This window comes from Giraffa tippelskirchi, chromosome 12 (assembly GCF_054371585.1).
Source record: "Giraffa tippelskirchi isolate mGirTip1 chromosome 12, T2T-mGirTip1v1.2.pri, whole genome shotgun sequence".
In the NCBI taxonomy this organism is placed as follows: domain Eukaryota; kingdom Metazoa; phylum Chordata; class Mammalia; order Artiodactyla; family Giraffidae; genus Giraffa; species Giraffa tippelskirchi.
The window spans coordinates 9,557,308-9,572,682 of NC_137286.1; the positions used below are offsets into that span (position 1 = coordinate 9,557,308).

Genomic DNA, 15,375 nt, shown 5'->3' on the forward strand with positions numbered 1-15,375 from the left:
CATCTCTACAACAACAGAGTTAAGAGGTCCCAACACCTGCCTGTGGGATTGCTGGGAGGCTGGGTGAGACAACTGGGGACAGCGCTCAGCAGAATGCCCAGGATGGTGGGAACACACCAGAAAGAGGCATTATCCTGGTTTTTATTAATGCTAATCCTCCTAATGTCATTGTAACAATGTAGTGTGGCCTGCACCTCTCGCTTGGATTTCTGGGCTGCAGATTTGGCAAAGGGAATCCTAGCGTCCCCAAAATACTTTGAAAGACTCAGGGGAAAGGCAGAGAGCTGCTCAGGAAATTAGGAAGGTCAAAACACAAGCACGCTAACACGAGTTGTTTAGTGATATATATACATGAGATGTGAAATGATGGCAAAGAAGCAAGAAAGTGATTACCTTGAATAAAAGTCAAGTATCACCTTGGGTTGAGGGAGAGGAGATTGGGATTGAGAGGGTCATGGTGGGAGGGCGTAGTTACTAGGGAATTCACTTTTAATTGCTTGTGAGTACAGGTGTATTTCATGCACACCTCTCTACAAAGATAGTGTTTCACAAATTTAAACAGGTTAAAAAAAGAAGGCAAGGGAATGATAATGCAAACAATCTTTGGTAGGAGGAGAGGGTACAGGATCAGTCAGCTCCCTTCTCAGTGGGATTCCCTGTTCCTATGGACTTGTGGGCCTTTTTTAAAAAATATTTTTTGGGACTTCTCTGGAGGTGTCCAGAAGTTAAGGCTCCGTGCTTCCACTGCAGGGGATATGGGTTTGATCCCTGGTTGGGGACTAAGGTCCTGCATGCTGTGTGGCCATAAATAAATTTTTAAAAATTTATGCTTCATCATTTACAAATAAGAAATACATTATATACTTATACAATGTATATAATATATATTATATACATATACAATGTGTACAATATATATGTATATAATATATATACATTATATACATATACAATGTGTACAATATGTATGTATATAATATATATACATTATATACATATACAAGGGCTTCCCTGGTTGCTCAGCTGGTAAAGAATCTGCCTGCGATGCAGGAGACCTGCGTTTGATCTCTGAGTTGGGAAGATCCCCTGGAGAAGGGATAGGGTACCCACTCCATTATTCTTGGGCTTCCCTGGTGGCTCAACTGGTAAAGAATCCGCCCTCAATGTGGGAGACCTGGGTGTGATCCCTGAGTTGGGAAGATCCGCTGGAGAAGGGAGTGGCAACCCACTCCAGTATTCTGGCCTGGAGAATTTCATGGATTGTATAGTCCATGGGGTCGCAAAGAGTCAGACACAACTAAGCGACTTTTCACTTTCATATATCAAATTGTACATCAAATCTTACATACAAATAAAATTAGAAGATAGTATGGAGCATTTTCACAAAGCTCTCTTAGAAAATCACTCTTTCCAAATTCAAATGTTATTCTGGCTGGATTTAAAAAAATAAATAAAACCAACACAAATCCTGTTGTATAGCAGACACATGATTTTTCATTGAGGAGCATTAACCTCCCTCTCTTCAGAAGTCATAACAAGACAATGACCTTAATGCTGTACATCTCAGATGATCAACAGGAATTTTTACAGCCCTGGCCTCACGAATTGTGCTTCTGAGTCAGAGAATCCTGACTTGTTTAGCCTGGTGGAACCTCAGGTGCCCTGGACCCATCTGCTGGCCTCACGGCCGAGGGAATGCGAGGCACATAGTTAGAGAAGACAGTTTGCTGCCACACCTGTATGACTCTTACGAGGACACCACCCACCACACCTGTGCTGCTACCCCGGCAAGGGCCACTGCCTCCTCCTCCAGGCAGGGAAACCAGGAGTGGTATATCTGAGATTAAATTGATGCAATCGTTTTAATTTTAAAAAGTCGCAAGAGAGCTACAACATGCAATGACCACAGCACTTCCAGGGCTTACGTGGACAGAACATCATCAAAAGAAATATACAAGCAGAGCCTTTCCTCCTGGAAGCCCTCTTAGGGCTCCTCTTATTCCTCTTGCTCTTTGCAGGGCGTGCTTGGTATATTTATAAGTTACCAAAGCAATTTAGTGCCATGGATGTGGTGATTCCCATTTTTCAGATGGGGACATGTTTAGAGATGCTAACTGTCTGGCCTCAGATCACATCGCAGGTATGTAATGGGGCAAGAGTTTCACCCCAAGGGAGAGCAAATGAGACTATCAAGAGACTTTTTAAAAAATGTGCTGTATATGAGCACGTCTTTCACTCCTCAGAAGCCAGACCCCCCCATGGCCCGGCCTGGTGGACTCAGATCCAAGGAGGCTCTGGATGCTGAAGGCTCTAACCACCAGGCTCCCCGCTTTTCAGCCAAACTTGCTCTCTTTGTGACAGGGCAGGGGTGTGCTGAGAATGGGGGAAACCATCCCATCTTGGGACCTGGTGATTCCTGGCCACCTTCCCTTTGCCCAAATCAAAGATATTCTTCTGTATGCAGAGGTGTCTGTCCTGACCAAACGGACTCAAAAGGTGGGCATCCCAGGATTGAGGCTTCAGGGGTTGGTTTTCCCTGGAGGGAGCCCTTGTGCCTGGACGCATTTGCTCACCTGGGCAGTGGGGACCTGGGGCCAGATCCCAGCCCTGCTCTGTGTCCCGGGCCAGTTGGAGCTGGCCGATGGGGCTGGTGATACCTCCCTGTAGGGCAGGGCTTATGTGAGGACCCGATGAAAGAACTTGACACAAGGAAGGTAGCCTAGAGACTAGGAACCACACCCTTAGTGCACGAGCCGGGAGAGCTTGAGTGTGCAATGTTCAAGAAATATTTAGCAGCAACAGCTGCATTGGAGGATAAAAAAATGCCAGAACCAGCCACAATCTGAGAGAGAATCTCACAGGAGCCCATGGTTTTACCTTTGGGAAAACTGAGTTGCCACCGAGTCTCCAGAAGTGACTGGCCCAAGCGTCTTACATGCCTCAGGGCCCATCTGGGACATGAGATGGTGTCTTCTGGCCCCTGGACCCATACCCTTCCCCCTACAACCACCTTCCCTAAGAGTCTGCTTGCTGTAACACAGTTCGGGATGGTTGCATGGTGAAGATGGGGAGGCTGATCTTCTGGGTTAGGTCCACCTGGAATTGGCAGGGGTGGGCGGGGGTGGGAGGGGGTTCCCTGCCTCTGGTTGAACTCTTCAGTCAGGAGTTTAATGTGAGACCTAGTGACATTTGCTGAACTAATGCAGCAGGACTGACTCACTGCGGGGGGTGGGGTGGCGGAGCCTCTTTCCTTGTTGTTACAAAGAGCTGGCCTGTCTGTGATGATGCGAAGAGCCTGCCATTCACAGACCCACCTGACCTTCACCTGGGCCACTCACTGTTTCCTGCTCTTTAACCTTTAAAATGGGAGGTTGGAGTTAGAGGGTCTCTAAGGTGCCTTGACCCTGGAGTAGGAAGCAGCACCCACTCCAGTATGCTTGCCTAGAAAATCCCATGGACCGAGGAGCCTGGTGCCCTCCAGTCTGGGGTCACAAAGAGTCACACATGACTGAGCAAGGTGTCTTAAAGTTTGGATGTTTCCTCTCATCCAGGAACCACAGCCTCACAGTAGGTGTTTGGGGACCTTCAGCCTGGTAGCTACAGTCTGCCCCCTTTCTCCCACCAGGAGAAGCCAGGTCACTTAATCAGGTGATTCCCTGCTTATCTGCCTCCAATGAGCCCCTTGACCTAAGGATTAAGTTCCAGGCCTCCAGCCTATGGGCTGACATTTCATGCTTTCTACAACTGGGCTACCTCCAGATCCCAGGAGGTCCTCATCTTTCCCACCTCCAGACCTTTGCTACAGCGGTTACCTCTGCCCAGCTGTTACCTCCCCAGCGAACACCTGGCTAGACCTCATCTCCTCCGAAAAGCCATCTTCTACCATTCAGACAAGTTCTAGTTTCATGGTCTCATTACACTTTACACATGATAGATAATTCTCAGTTTTCATGTCTGATTCCCAACTAGTTTAGGACCTCCTTGAAGGCAGGGTCACAGGATTATTTATTCTCACATCCCAGCCAGAGAGAGAGCACATATTATTACTTAATGAAAAGGCTTTACACCATAAAATAAGATCTTACAAACTTGAGGGGAGCTGATGCTCACAGCACCCCTGAATGAAATGAGCAGGGCACATCAGAGTAATTCCCAGGACACAGAAGAGAAAGGTGGGTTCTGGAGACGTGACCTGAGGCTGAGGAGAGAAGGTGTCACAAGCCGGCTCCCTTTGCGGCCCTCCTTAGGGCACTGTCTCCTTGATTGTTGTTGTTGTTCAGTTGCCAAGTCGTGTCCAACTCTTGGTGATCCCATGGACTGCAGCTCGCCAGGCTTCCTTGTCCGTCACCAACTCCCGGAGCTTGCTCAAACTCACGTCCCTTGAGTCGGTGATGCCATCCAACCATCTCATCCCCTTGTCGTCCCCCTCTTCTCTTCCTGCCATCTCCTTGGAGAACAGTCCACTTGCCTGGCCTCTCTGGGGACTGGCCTTGGGACTCTGGGCACATCCCTTGGTTTCTCTGGGACACAGACCTGCTGTTCATTGTCTCTGCTCAGCACGCCTAGCATTGCCCGCTGGGTCTTCCTTTCTGCTCCTCCCTCTGCCTAAAGAGTGCCTCCCCCAGACCTTTCAGGGAGGCTGCTCCTTCTTTTCATGGAAATCTCACCTCACAGCCACACCCTCCAGGAGACTGTCCTGCCCACCCAGTAAGCCTACCCAGTCCCCAGTCCCCAGCCCCCAGCCCCCGCACCACTCTGCCCTGTCTCCCTGTTTCACTGTCCCTCTAGCACTTATCACCACCTGAAGTTATCTCAGTTATTGTCTTCTATCTCATCTAACTGAAAACTCCTGGAGGGTGAGTTTTTTTCTGTCCTGAGAGCAGTCTGTTCATAGTAGCAGCTCAACACACCTTTACGGAATGGCTGGGTGAATGGATCAATGAATGAATGAAGGTCTAAGCTGATGGAGGGGACAAGGTGCCCTATAAGCTGCCTCGCCTGGGCATCATGTCAGTTAGTATCTGTTTAGCTCTTACCAAGGGCTTGCCAGGTGGCACTAGTGGTAAAGAACCTGTCTGCCAGTGCAGGAGACATAAGAGATGCAGGTTCAATCCCTGGGTCAGGAAGATCTGCTGGAGAAAGGCATGGCAACCCACTCCAGTATTCTTGCCTGGAGACTCCCATGGACACAGGAGCCTGGAGGGCTACAGTCCACAGGGCTGCAAAGAGTCAGACAGGACTGAAGCGACTCACCACGCACGCAGCCCTTCCCGAAGACTCTGCATTTTCTCTGTCTTCTCAACAGGTCCATGGCATGTGCTCCGATCGTACCGTTTACAATGAGGTTGACTCACCTGTCCTCAGCTAGCTAACAGTGGAGTTAGGAACTGAACTCAGATTATCTGATCCCAGGGCTCAGGCATCAGCCTACACTGGCCTTTCCGGGCTGGGAGTGCGCACTGGGCAGGACGCGATGAGTCAGACCCAGAGCTCAGGCCTCCTTACCAGGCTTCTAGTTCTTTCTCTGCAGTTCCCAAAGGCTTTCACATTGCCAGACCATTCCTCAAAGGAAACCCAGCCTGAGTGGCCAGCATCATAAGGGTCCAGGAATGCCACGGGTTCCCCAGAGGTGGGGCGTGCCTTGGAGCACCATGCCCTGCCCTGCCCACACCCTTTTCCAGCCTGGACCCGAGAGCTGTCGAGAACTTGGTGACCACAAGCCAGCGGTTGTTGTAGGTTGGACGTGAGCCAGTTTGGGGTTGCCGGGTTAAATTCCTTTCCTCAGAACCAGGCAACCATTGAGCCTGGTTTGCGTAACTTGCCTATTTATCTGTTTGTTGATTTCAAACTCAACTTTGCTCAGAAGTAATTTTAGGACATGGAATTTTGAAGAAGTCCATTTTGTGGTGTCTCATCTCCACTACCTTCTGGATAAAACCACCTGAAGGCCATGTCTTTGCTTGGCGACATGCTCCCTTGAGGAGGGGAAGGGGAGTCCCCAGAAGTTCCTCTACTTGTCCGCTGTTGGAAGCAGCTCCTGGCTGGAGCTGACTTTGCTTCAAGAGTCGTAGAGGCACATGTTTGCGGCTGAGATCCGGGCCCTTTGGCCTGGAAGCCGCTCTCCTTGGGCAGCTGTGTCCCTTCAGTTCTCCTGACTGAGATGAACACGTCCTTGGCCTGGGCGGGAGGAGTCTGGCTGGGGAGGTGGGTGCCCTAGACTGCCCGATTCCTGGGACCACGGCTCAGAGAGTGCAAAGCTCGGGGAGCTGGGAGGGGGCCCATAGTGAACCCTTTAATTTTGTCCTTTTGGGCCTCAGTTCCCTTCTCGGTTGAGCTTCCCTGGCTCAGATGGTAAAGAATCTGCCTGCCAATTCAGGAGACGTGGGTTCGATCCCTGGGTTGAGAAGATCTCCTGGAAAAGGGAATGGCTACCCACTCCAGTATTCTTGTCTGGAGAGTCCCATGGACAGAGGAGCCTGGTGGGCTACCATCCATGGGGTTGCCAAGAGTCAAGACACGACTGGGCGACTAACACTCCCTTCTCTGTAAAGTGGGGGCACGCATGCTACACTCCTAATTGCACTTGGTATGTGTGATCCTGTGTCATGAGCTGCAAAAGGATCCTTAATCAATGGTTTAGCCCACAGAGCAAGGTGTCACCTGCCTTCCTATGCAAAGGAGAGTTTAGACCTACTTTGCCTGATTTTCCCTCTGCTCCTTGTCCTGAGGTATGGGGCCCACAGCCTGGAATGGTGGAATGAGACAGACCTGGGCTGGCACCCTGATCCTGCCACTTGCAGTGTAGTCTTGGCAAGTCACATAAGCCCCATGGGCCTGGCTAATTCAATGGTCCAAGGGGGCTGGCCATACCCTCCCTACAGAGCTGCTGTGAGGGCCCGACATGGTCACAGCTGGATGAGGCATTCCCAGCTCCGCGCTGGTGCTTAGTCCCAGTTCCCGGCATTTCCTTCTCCAGCCTCTCTGAGCACTCCCTGTTCCCCTGAGGTGCTCCCTCGCTGGGAGGGGACTTTGGTGACTGTGTGGGTCACTTGGAAGTGAGCTCAGCAGTTCTACCTGCCTTGGTGCTGGCACTAGGGCTCATTGGATCTGGCGCAGCTGCTGGTGAGTCAACCCAGGCTCAGGTGTTCTTAGCCGAAGCCCATCCATGGGTGCGTGAGCGGCTGGAGTGGACCCAGCCAAGGCTGTCCACTTCGGAGGACTCTTGGGGTGTACAGGGTGCAGGCTGCATTCCTCAGTCTTTCATTTTCCCTCCCAAGGTCCCAGCCATTCCTAACAGCCAATGCAATCTTGTTCTTTCACAGAATTAGCTATGGGAAAAAAGTCAATGTCACCATTCCAGGTCCATTTGTCCTACTCCCACCCTGACCTCGGGGTCCTTCTCAATACAGCACAGGGGCTCAAACTAGGTCAGAGCTCTGAGTTTGGATGCAGGAGGCAGGGGCTACCTGTAACTGATGGGATGCCTGTGGTGCAAGTTCAGAGCACAGGTGACATAATTCCCTTTCCCATCTTCCTTTTGACTTTTTCTTTTAATCTTTCTGATTATCCAATGTTCTTATAATCACCTGGATGCCACCTTAGGCTAATGGGTGACTCTCTGGACTTGGGGTTGCTTATCTGTATTTTGTAAAAGCTTCCCATGTGGTACTGTTGCACCGGAATGGTTGGGAAGCACTGGATTTTGTATGGAGACCATCTCGGCGTGGAGCTGGTCTGGTCTGACACCTCTCTGACACCTGTCCATCTCTCTCCATGCCCTGACCACCAGATAGAGTTATATAAACAGTGTTTATATTCATTACATTTATTCCTTTTGATGTTCTATACATGGCAATTGATCCTCACCCTGGCTTTCTATTTAAGGTAAAAATAAAAGGTCCCCAGACTTTACTTTTTTGGGCTCCAGAATCACTGCTGATGGTGATTGCAGCCATGAAATTAAAAGACGCTTACTACTTGGAAGGAAGGTTATGGCCAACCTAGATAGCATGTTTAAAAGCAGAGACATTACTTTGCCAACAAAAGTCCGTCTAGTCAAGGCTATGGTTTTTCCAGTGGTCATGTATGGATGTGAGAGTTGGACGGTGAAGAAAGCTGAGCGCCGAAGAATTGATGCTTTTGAACTGTGGTGTTGGAGAAGACTCTTGAGAGTTTCTTGGACTGCAAGGAGATCCAATCAATCCATCCTAAAAGAGATCAATCCTGGGTGTTCATTGGAAGGTCTGATGTTGAAGCTGAAGCTCCAATACTTCGGCCACCTCATGCGAAGGGTTGACTCATTGGAAAAGACCCTAATGCTGGGTAGGATTGGGGGCGGGAGGAGAAGGGGACGACAGAGGATGAGATGTTTGGATGGCATCACCGACTCGATGAACATGGGTATGGGTAAACTCCGGGAGTTGGTGATGGACAGAGAGGCCTGGCGTGCTGCAATTCATGGGGTCGCAGAGAGTCGGACACGACTGAGCGACTGAACTGAACTGAACTGAAAAGGTCCCCTCTTAAAATAATTTTAAGTTTCAATGGGTTAAATGTTTTACAAATGAATGAGAAAAATAATAGTGCAGGCATCCCCAGATGTGGCCCAAATCATGGATGTGATGCCCAAATGGCCAAAGTGTGTGAAAACATGGACCTAAATGACTTCCAAGGGCCCCTCAAGGCCTGACATCCTGATGGGTCCAAGGAGCGCTCACCATAGCTGCCTAAAAAGATGGACAGATGACCTTTGACTTTTCATACCAGGGAGTGGACTGGAGGGTGACTATCCCACTGTCTTACTTTACTCAGTGCCCCCCCCGTCCCCCCCTGACAGTCCACCTAGTGCTCTGTTGCAATGCACGTGTCCATCACTACCTCCCTCAGTCCTAGAGGAAACCTGGGGAACTCGCTGTCCAGCACTCCGAACAAGATAGTGCTCAGTCGTGTCTGACTCTTGCAATCCCATGAACTGTAGCCTGCCAGGCTCCTCTGTCCATGGGATTCTCCAGGCAAGAATACTGGAGTGGGTTGCCCTTTCCTTCTCCAGGGGAACTTCCCAACCCAGGAATTGAACCCAGGTCTAGCACTCCACCAGGGCTGTTTTCCTGGAGACCTTGCTACACAAACCTGGTGAGTGCAAACTTACCATGATCTTGTTGCTGAACTCAGGTTCAGCTCTCATCCCTGAAGAATCCAGTACTGAGAGACAAGTATTGTATAAAAGGAAAGATGCTTTTTAGAGGAAGCCGACAATCCTGGGGAGAAGGTGGATTCATGTCCCAAAGAACTAACTTCCCTTTGTCGACCAGGGGCAGAAACTTCTAAAGGGGAGTTTCAGAGGTGCACATGAGGTGGGGGGCTACATGCAGAACAGTACAGTCAGCTTTGACAATCATCTTGATAGTGGTCATGCGATGGTCTGATCAGCATTATCTTGACTGATATAAGTACAGTTAATTTTCAGTTCCAGGGTCACTTTCCCTTTTCTTTCTTCATCTTTTTTTTTTTTTTTGCATGCTGCACGGCTTGTGGGAACTTAGTTTCCCAAGTAGAGATTGAACCCACATCATTGGCAGTGAAAGTGTGGAGTCCTAACCACTGGACCACTAGGGAAGTCCCAGTTTGTTCCCATTTTCTTGAGGTTAGTACTGGGAATTGTGGAAGATAGATCCATTTCTGTCATGGTTACAGTCTGGTCATCATGTAATTAACTTCTTCCACTTGGTGTTTCAGTATCTCAAGGCTGAAGCCTTTTAAAAAAGCTCAAAAGCTTTAGCCTCTCTGAGCCTCAGTAGTTTCATCTGTAGAGAGGCAACAGTAGTGAGAATGACCACATCAAGGAAATAAGTGTTACAAGACTTAGCTCACTCCTGGCACAGAGCACACCCTTCAGAAAGATTAGCTTTAGTTATTTCCTCTCACTTCCCTGGAGTTCAAGAGTACAGGTGGCCGGGGACGCTTTATTCCTTTATCAGCAACCCTGCAGAGTAGATTTTATTTGGTACTTTATGGAGGAGGAGGCCAAGGGTTAGTTACTTAGTTCGTTTGTCAGCAATATTAGGACTAGCATGAAGAGGGGAGGAAACTGATGGGACAACTCCTGGGCTGGCTTTGGAATCTTTGGGCAGGTGGCTTAGCCCAGAGAGGTTACAGAGCTCATCCAAGGATGCGGGCTAATAGTAAATGGTAGAGTAGAAGACGGTGTCTTGAAAGATCCAGCTTTTTCTATTCGACGCCCTTGCAGGGGACCAGAGCAGAGAATAAATCTAGTTTCTTTAGGGTCTTATTGGAGGTGGTTTATTTAATCATCTTTTCCTTTAGAGTTGGACTCTAATAACTCCTCCGCGCTGTGCCTCAGATTCTTGGGGAGACCAGCCTCACTTGGGGGACCTCATGGCCCTCCGGCAGCTTGGGGAGGCACCAGGCTGAGGGGCTCTGTGAATAACTTAGGGGGAATTTTGTTGCTTTGTTTGCATGGAGCTCTGGTTTAGAAGCCCCAACCTGAAAACAGGCATCCGTGCCAGACTTTTTAAGTTTTTCTGAGTCCCCTTGGGAGAGAACATCTGTGGTGTGTGTCTCTGTAGGGCTAGTGGGGAAGGTTCTAGAAGGCTGGATGAAGAATGGAGTCATCAGGGTCTTGGGAAGTAGATACCAGAGGTGGGTTCCTGACCAGTTTTATGCCTTGGTTTTCTCTTCTGTAAAATGATGATGGAAAAGGCAACATTAGCTGCCTGTTGCTTGAGCTCAGCACGTGTGTTGGGCGCCTACAATGGGTCTTTGAGTGCAGAAAGGAAGGCTAGGGAGGAAGCCTGACCTTGGATTGGGGAGGCTTCTGGAGATAAAGCTCAAAGGAAACAGTGACGGAATCTGAGAGCCTGCAGCCCCTGGGGGAGGTGGGCTGATCAGAGAAGGGAGGGCACAGAGGTACTGGACTCGCCCGTCACTGTGCCCTCTGTTCCCTCTTGGTTTCCTGGAGAAAAGCTGCCCTTGACACAGGCTGCTGGAAACCCAGACCCACCTGTGAGTGGCTGAGAGGTTGGGAGGGGGAGGGTATCGGGAGTGTGGGGGGAAGGGTGTCGGGAGGGGACCCAAAGGTGGAAGTGTGACCAGCTGTTCCCAGTTTGCCCAAGATTGAGGGGTCTCTGGGGATCCAGGATTTTAGGGGCTAAAGCCAGGGAAGCCCTGGGCAAACCAGGACGGGTGAGTCCCTCTAGTTATTCAGAGTCCTGCCATCCTGACTGCAGCTCTGGGCAGCCTGGGTCATGATGGACAGTGAGCCCCTGTGCACAAAAGATGAAGGATGTGGCTGTCCCCAGGTCTGTGAGCACGTGAAGGCAGGAACCACCCCGTCCTCTGGCAGTCCCTGCCTGTCCCTGCCTGTCCCCGCGCACAGAGCAGTTAGTGAATGCTGTAGGGACGAAGGAATGAGAGCTGAGGGTCTCTGCCTTCATTTCCTCCACTCTGGGGACAAAGCACTCAGATGCAGACTTCCCTGGTGGTCCCATGGGTTAAGAACCTGCTCGCCAAGGCAGGGACACAGGTTCGATCCTACATCCGAGGGGTCACTAAGACTGTGGGCCCCGACTACTGAGCCTGTGCTCTATCTAGAGCCTGGGAGCAGCCCCTGCTGAGCCTGCGTGCCACAGCTACTGAAGCCTGCACACCCTGGAGCCGCAACAAGAGAGGCCACCACAGTGAGAAGCCCCTGCATCGCAAGAGCGTAGCCCCTGCTTGCCACAGCTAGAAAAGGCCTACTCGTAGCAACAAAGACTTAGCACAGCCAAAAAAAAAAAAAAAAATTACTTGGAAGCCACTTCATGCTTTACTACTTTGCACATGCTGTTCCCTGACTTGCATGCCCTTCCCAGCCTCGGCAGTCTTACCACGCTGTGTCCCCTCTGAGCAGAACCTTAACCCCCTAATTTCTCTGTTCGTGCATCTTTCCCCCCAGCACGTGGTGAGCTCCCCAGAGGAAGGTCCTAGCTTTGTGTTTTCTCTGCTGCACCACTTGGCACCTGTAAAGATTTCTTGAACAAATGAAAGATGCTGAATACACACAGCAGAGATTCATTCATTCACTCACCACCTCCTTGCTGAGGGCCTACCGCACGTCAGACGCTATCCTAAACAGAGGGATGGGAGAGTGGACACAAGTGGATACATCTTTGCTCTGATGGAAACTTACATTCTAGAAGGTTCTAGAATCATCAACCTTCAACCAGCAAGCAATAAGTAAACAGATCCCATCAGGAGGTCACCTGCTCTGAAGAAGATGCAAATGAGAAACGGCATCACCCAGCCCTGGCCAGCTGCAGGTGGGCTGGAGGCTGCAGGTCCGTGGAGGGAAAGTGGTTCAGGCCCAGCGCGTGTGGCTTGCCTCCCGTGGACGCAGAAAGGACACACCTTCCCCTGGGTGGTGGCAACCCTACTTTTGAGTGTGGTTAACTCAGGAGGGTGGCATTTGCCTTTCATGCAGAGCTGGTAGGCTATCAGTCCCTGCAGGAAGATCCACTAAAGGGAACTTCCCTGTTGGTCCAATGGTTAAGAATCCACCTAGCAACACAGAGGATGGGGGTTTGATTCCTGGTTGGGGAAGCAAGGCACCACTTGCCGTGGAGCAGCTAAGCCCGAGAGCCACAGCTAGAGAGTCCATGCATGGCAACAAAAAATCCCACATGATGAAATGAAGATACTGACTGCCGCTACTAAGACCCGATGCAACCAAAGAAATAAATAAACGGCAAAAAGAAAAAAAGGAAAAAAATCCACCAAAGCCAGCATTGTGCAAGAGGAAGGAAATGCAGTTTAGAAGGCCACGTGGTGTTTTTGTGCCTGGTGTGGGAAGCCCCGTGTGTCTGCCCTGGGCCCTCTCGGTGGGAGTGCAAAGAGCCAGGCTCACGTGCTGACCGCCCCTCTCCCCCGCTGGGTGAGTGACTAAGAGATTGTCAGAGAGCCCAGCTTCCTCCAGGGAGAGGGATTAAGTCCCCGGCCTCAGGGGGATAAGGAGGGAGATAAGTTTGGCACTGCACCCAACAGTAGGGTATTGTCTGCTCGGACTGACGGGGAACTCAGCCCCAGACACAGGCCCGTTCGGGAGGGAGGGGTGGAGTCCAGGAGGGCCAAGCACCCCTTCCCTGGGAGACACGCTGCCTCCCAGAGCTCCCCATGGCTTCTCCCTGGGTGCTGGTAGTTCCTGGTGCTGAGGTCCAAGGGGGCACCTCTGCCTCTACAAGGACGCGGCTAACCCCCGCAGGTGACCCCCTCATGGTGCCCCCCAACCCCACCCCCCCAGAGCGAGGAACAAGTGAGTCCCTAAGGCTGGTGCCCTTGGCTTCACAGAAACACATCGTGAACCTGGCGTCTGAAGCTCTGGCAGGAACCAGCCTGTGCTAATTATAATCTGCACAGCCTGCTAACGATTGACCTTGGACTCCAGGGAGGCGAAGGCTCCTGGAGGAAGGTCTCGGGGTGCTCTGACGCATCCAGACACGAGGCAGGGGTTCGTGGTGCAGAGGATGGTCTCTTCTGGACTCTTCAGTGGACACCACCTTGCAGCTCTGGCAGAAGGGAGACAGTTTTAAACTCCTGGGCTCTGCTGAAGGACTGTTGGGGAGAACGAGGCTGCAAGATTGCCTTCTGTGTGACCTTGGGGAGGTGATGTAAGCACTTTGGACCTTGATTTCTTTATGTAAAGAAGACCGTCATTCTTACTTAACAGGAGTTGGGAGACCTCCATGAGCTGTGTGCAAACACCTGACATGGGGACTGATACCTGGTAGATGCTCAACAGTGTTAGTTCTCAGCCTGTTAACCTCTGAAAAAATCCTGGAGGGCTTCCTGGAGGTAGTGATGTGGAGCTGATGAGTGAATGCCAGCAGGCAGAGAGGAGCACTGAGGGGAGAAGCCACATGGGGTGTACAAGGAGCCCCAGGGAGCTCTGGCCCAGAAAGAGGAGGTGGGAGGTGAGGCTGCAGAGGTGGATGGAGAAGGACCACGACTTTCCCAGGACGCATCGTGGATTCTTAGATGTGGGCTGTGGAGTCCTGGAGGGATTAACTTAGAAAGGCCTGTGACTCTGAACCTTAGATGCCAAAAAGAGAGGACTGCGGGCCTTCCACCCCCTCAAGGCTGGCCAGAAAGAAGCATGCTGGTGCCTGAGCCCCTACAGGGCCGTGGGTCTCCCCTGGGTTCAGCCAGTGTGGCTCTGAGAACTCACTTGCTCTGAAAACTCCCATTTGGAACAAACCCAGTTTCCTGGTGGCTTAGATGGTAAAGAATCTGCCTGCAATGCAGAAGACCTGGGTTGGAGCCCCTGGTTGGGAAGAGCCCCTGGAGGAGGGCATGGCAACCCACTCCAGTATTCTTGCCTGGAGAATTCCACGGACAGAGGAGCCTGGTGGGCTATAGTCCATGGAGTCGCAGAGTTGGACATAACTGAGCAACTAACACTAATTAACTAATACCAACTGCCTCCCTTAGACTGTTCTTCTCACAACTGGGGTGCTATTTACTTAAAAAAATTTTGTTTTAAAAGATTTTTTTTTTTTTTTTGATGTGGACCATTTTTAAAGTCTCTGTTAAGTTTGTTACAACATTGCTTCTGTTTTATGTTTTGGTTTTTTGGCCACAAGTCATCTGGGATCTCAGCTCCCTGACCAGAGATTAAACCCACACCTTCTGCCTTGGAAGGCAGTCTTAACCGCTGAACTGCCAGGGGAAGTCCTGTGGGGTACAATTTATTAAATGAAAGTGGAGTTTGAGTTGCTCTGTATCCTTTTGTAAACCAAACCTGAAAACCATAGGAGGGGCTTTCCTTAGTTGGGAAGTAAAGTATACCTCATCCCTGGGGATGATAGAGACCATGGTCAGCACAATCTGGTCTGTGAGTCCTGTGGATCTGAGAGGTGGTGCTTTATACGGAGTGTCTACTGTGCCCCAGGCTCAGTGCCAGGCCTTTGCGTGCTTGTTGGTGCCTTTGGTACCCTCACTTTACAAGCAAGGAAACTGAGGAACAGAGAGGATGGTAAACTTGCCTGGGGTCACACCGCTAGTAGACGGAGAAGCTAGATTCAGTCCCATACTGGATGCATTTCGCAGACCACCTTTTGTGTGCAGCATAATGTGAAAGCTGGCCTTCCTCATTTTAACTTATTTTTAAAAGTCTAATGGAACTGTGAAATCTCTTAGTTTTTTCTTACTGATAGCTTGTACGCAGCTTTAAAGTTTTTTAATTTTCTTAAAAATGGCTACTACAACCTTAAAGAAATTGACATGTAAAAAAGGTACCTGTGATTCCAGTGCTCTAAGAGAACTTCTTACTTTTTTTTCCATGTTCCTTTCAATCTTTATCTTTTTTTGGCACAGTTTTTGTAT

The 15,375-nt window shown here is 50.3% G+C and overlaps 1 protein-coding gene across 11 annotated transcripts in view; it reads left to right on the forward strand.

The window, feature by feature from the left end:
- SYNE3 (spectrin repeat containing nuclear envelope family member 3) overlaps positions 1-15,375 on the forward strand; it is a 97,772-nt gene that overhangs the window by 3,375 nt on the left and 79,022 nt on the right. For 2 of the 11 annotated variants that reach the window (XR_014071855.1, XM_081552004.1), the window contains exon 1: positions 12,865-13,661. The exons of 6 other annotated variants lie outside the window; for them this stretch is intronic. The gene's annotated coding sequence lies outside the window, so the exon portion shown is untranslated. Of the gene's footprint in view, positions 1-10,961; positions 11,023-12,864; positions 13,965-15,375 lie in introns of those variants that run through there. 3 more of the 11 variants (XR_014071856.1, XM_081552005.1, XM_081552003.1) reach the window with 2 other exon arrangements.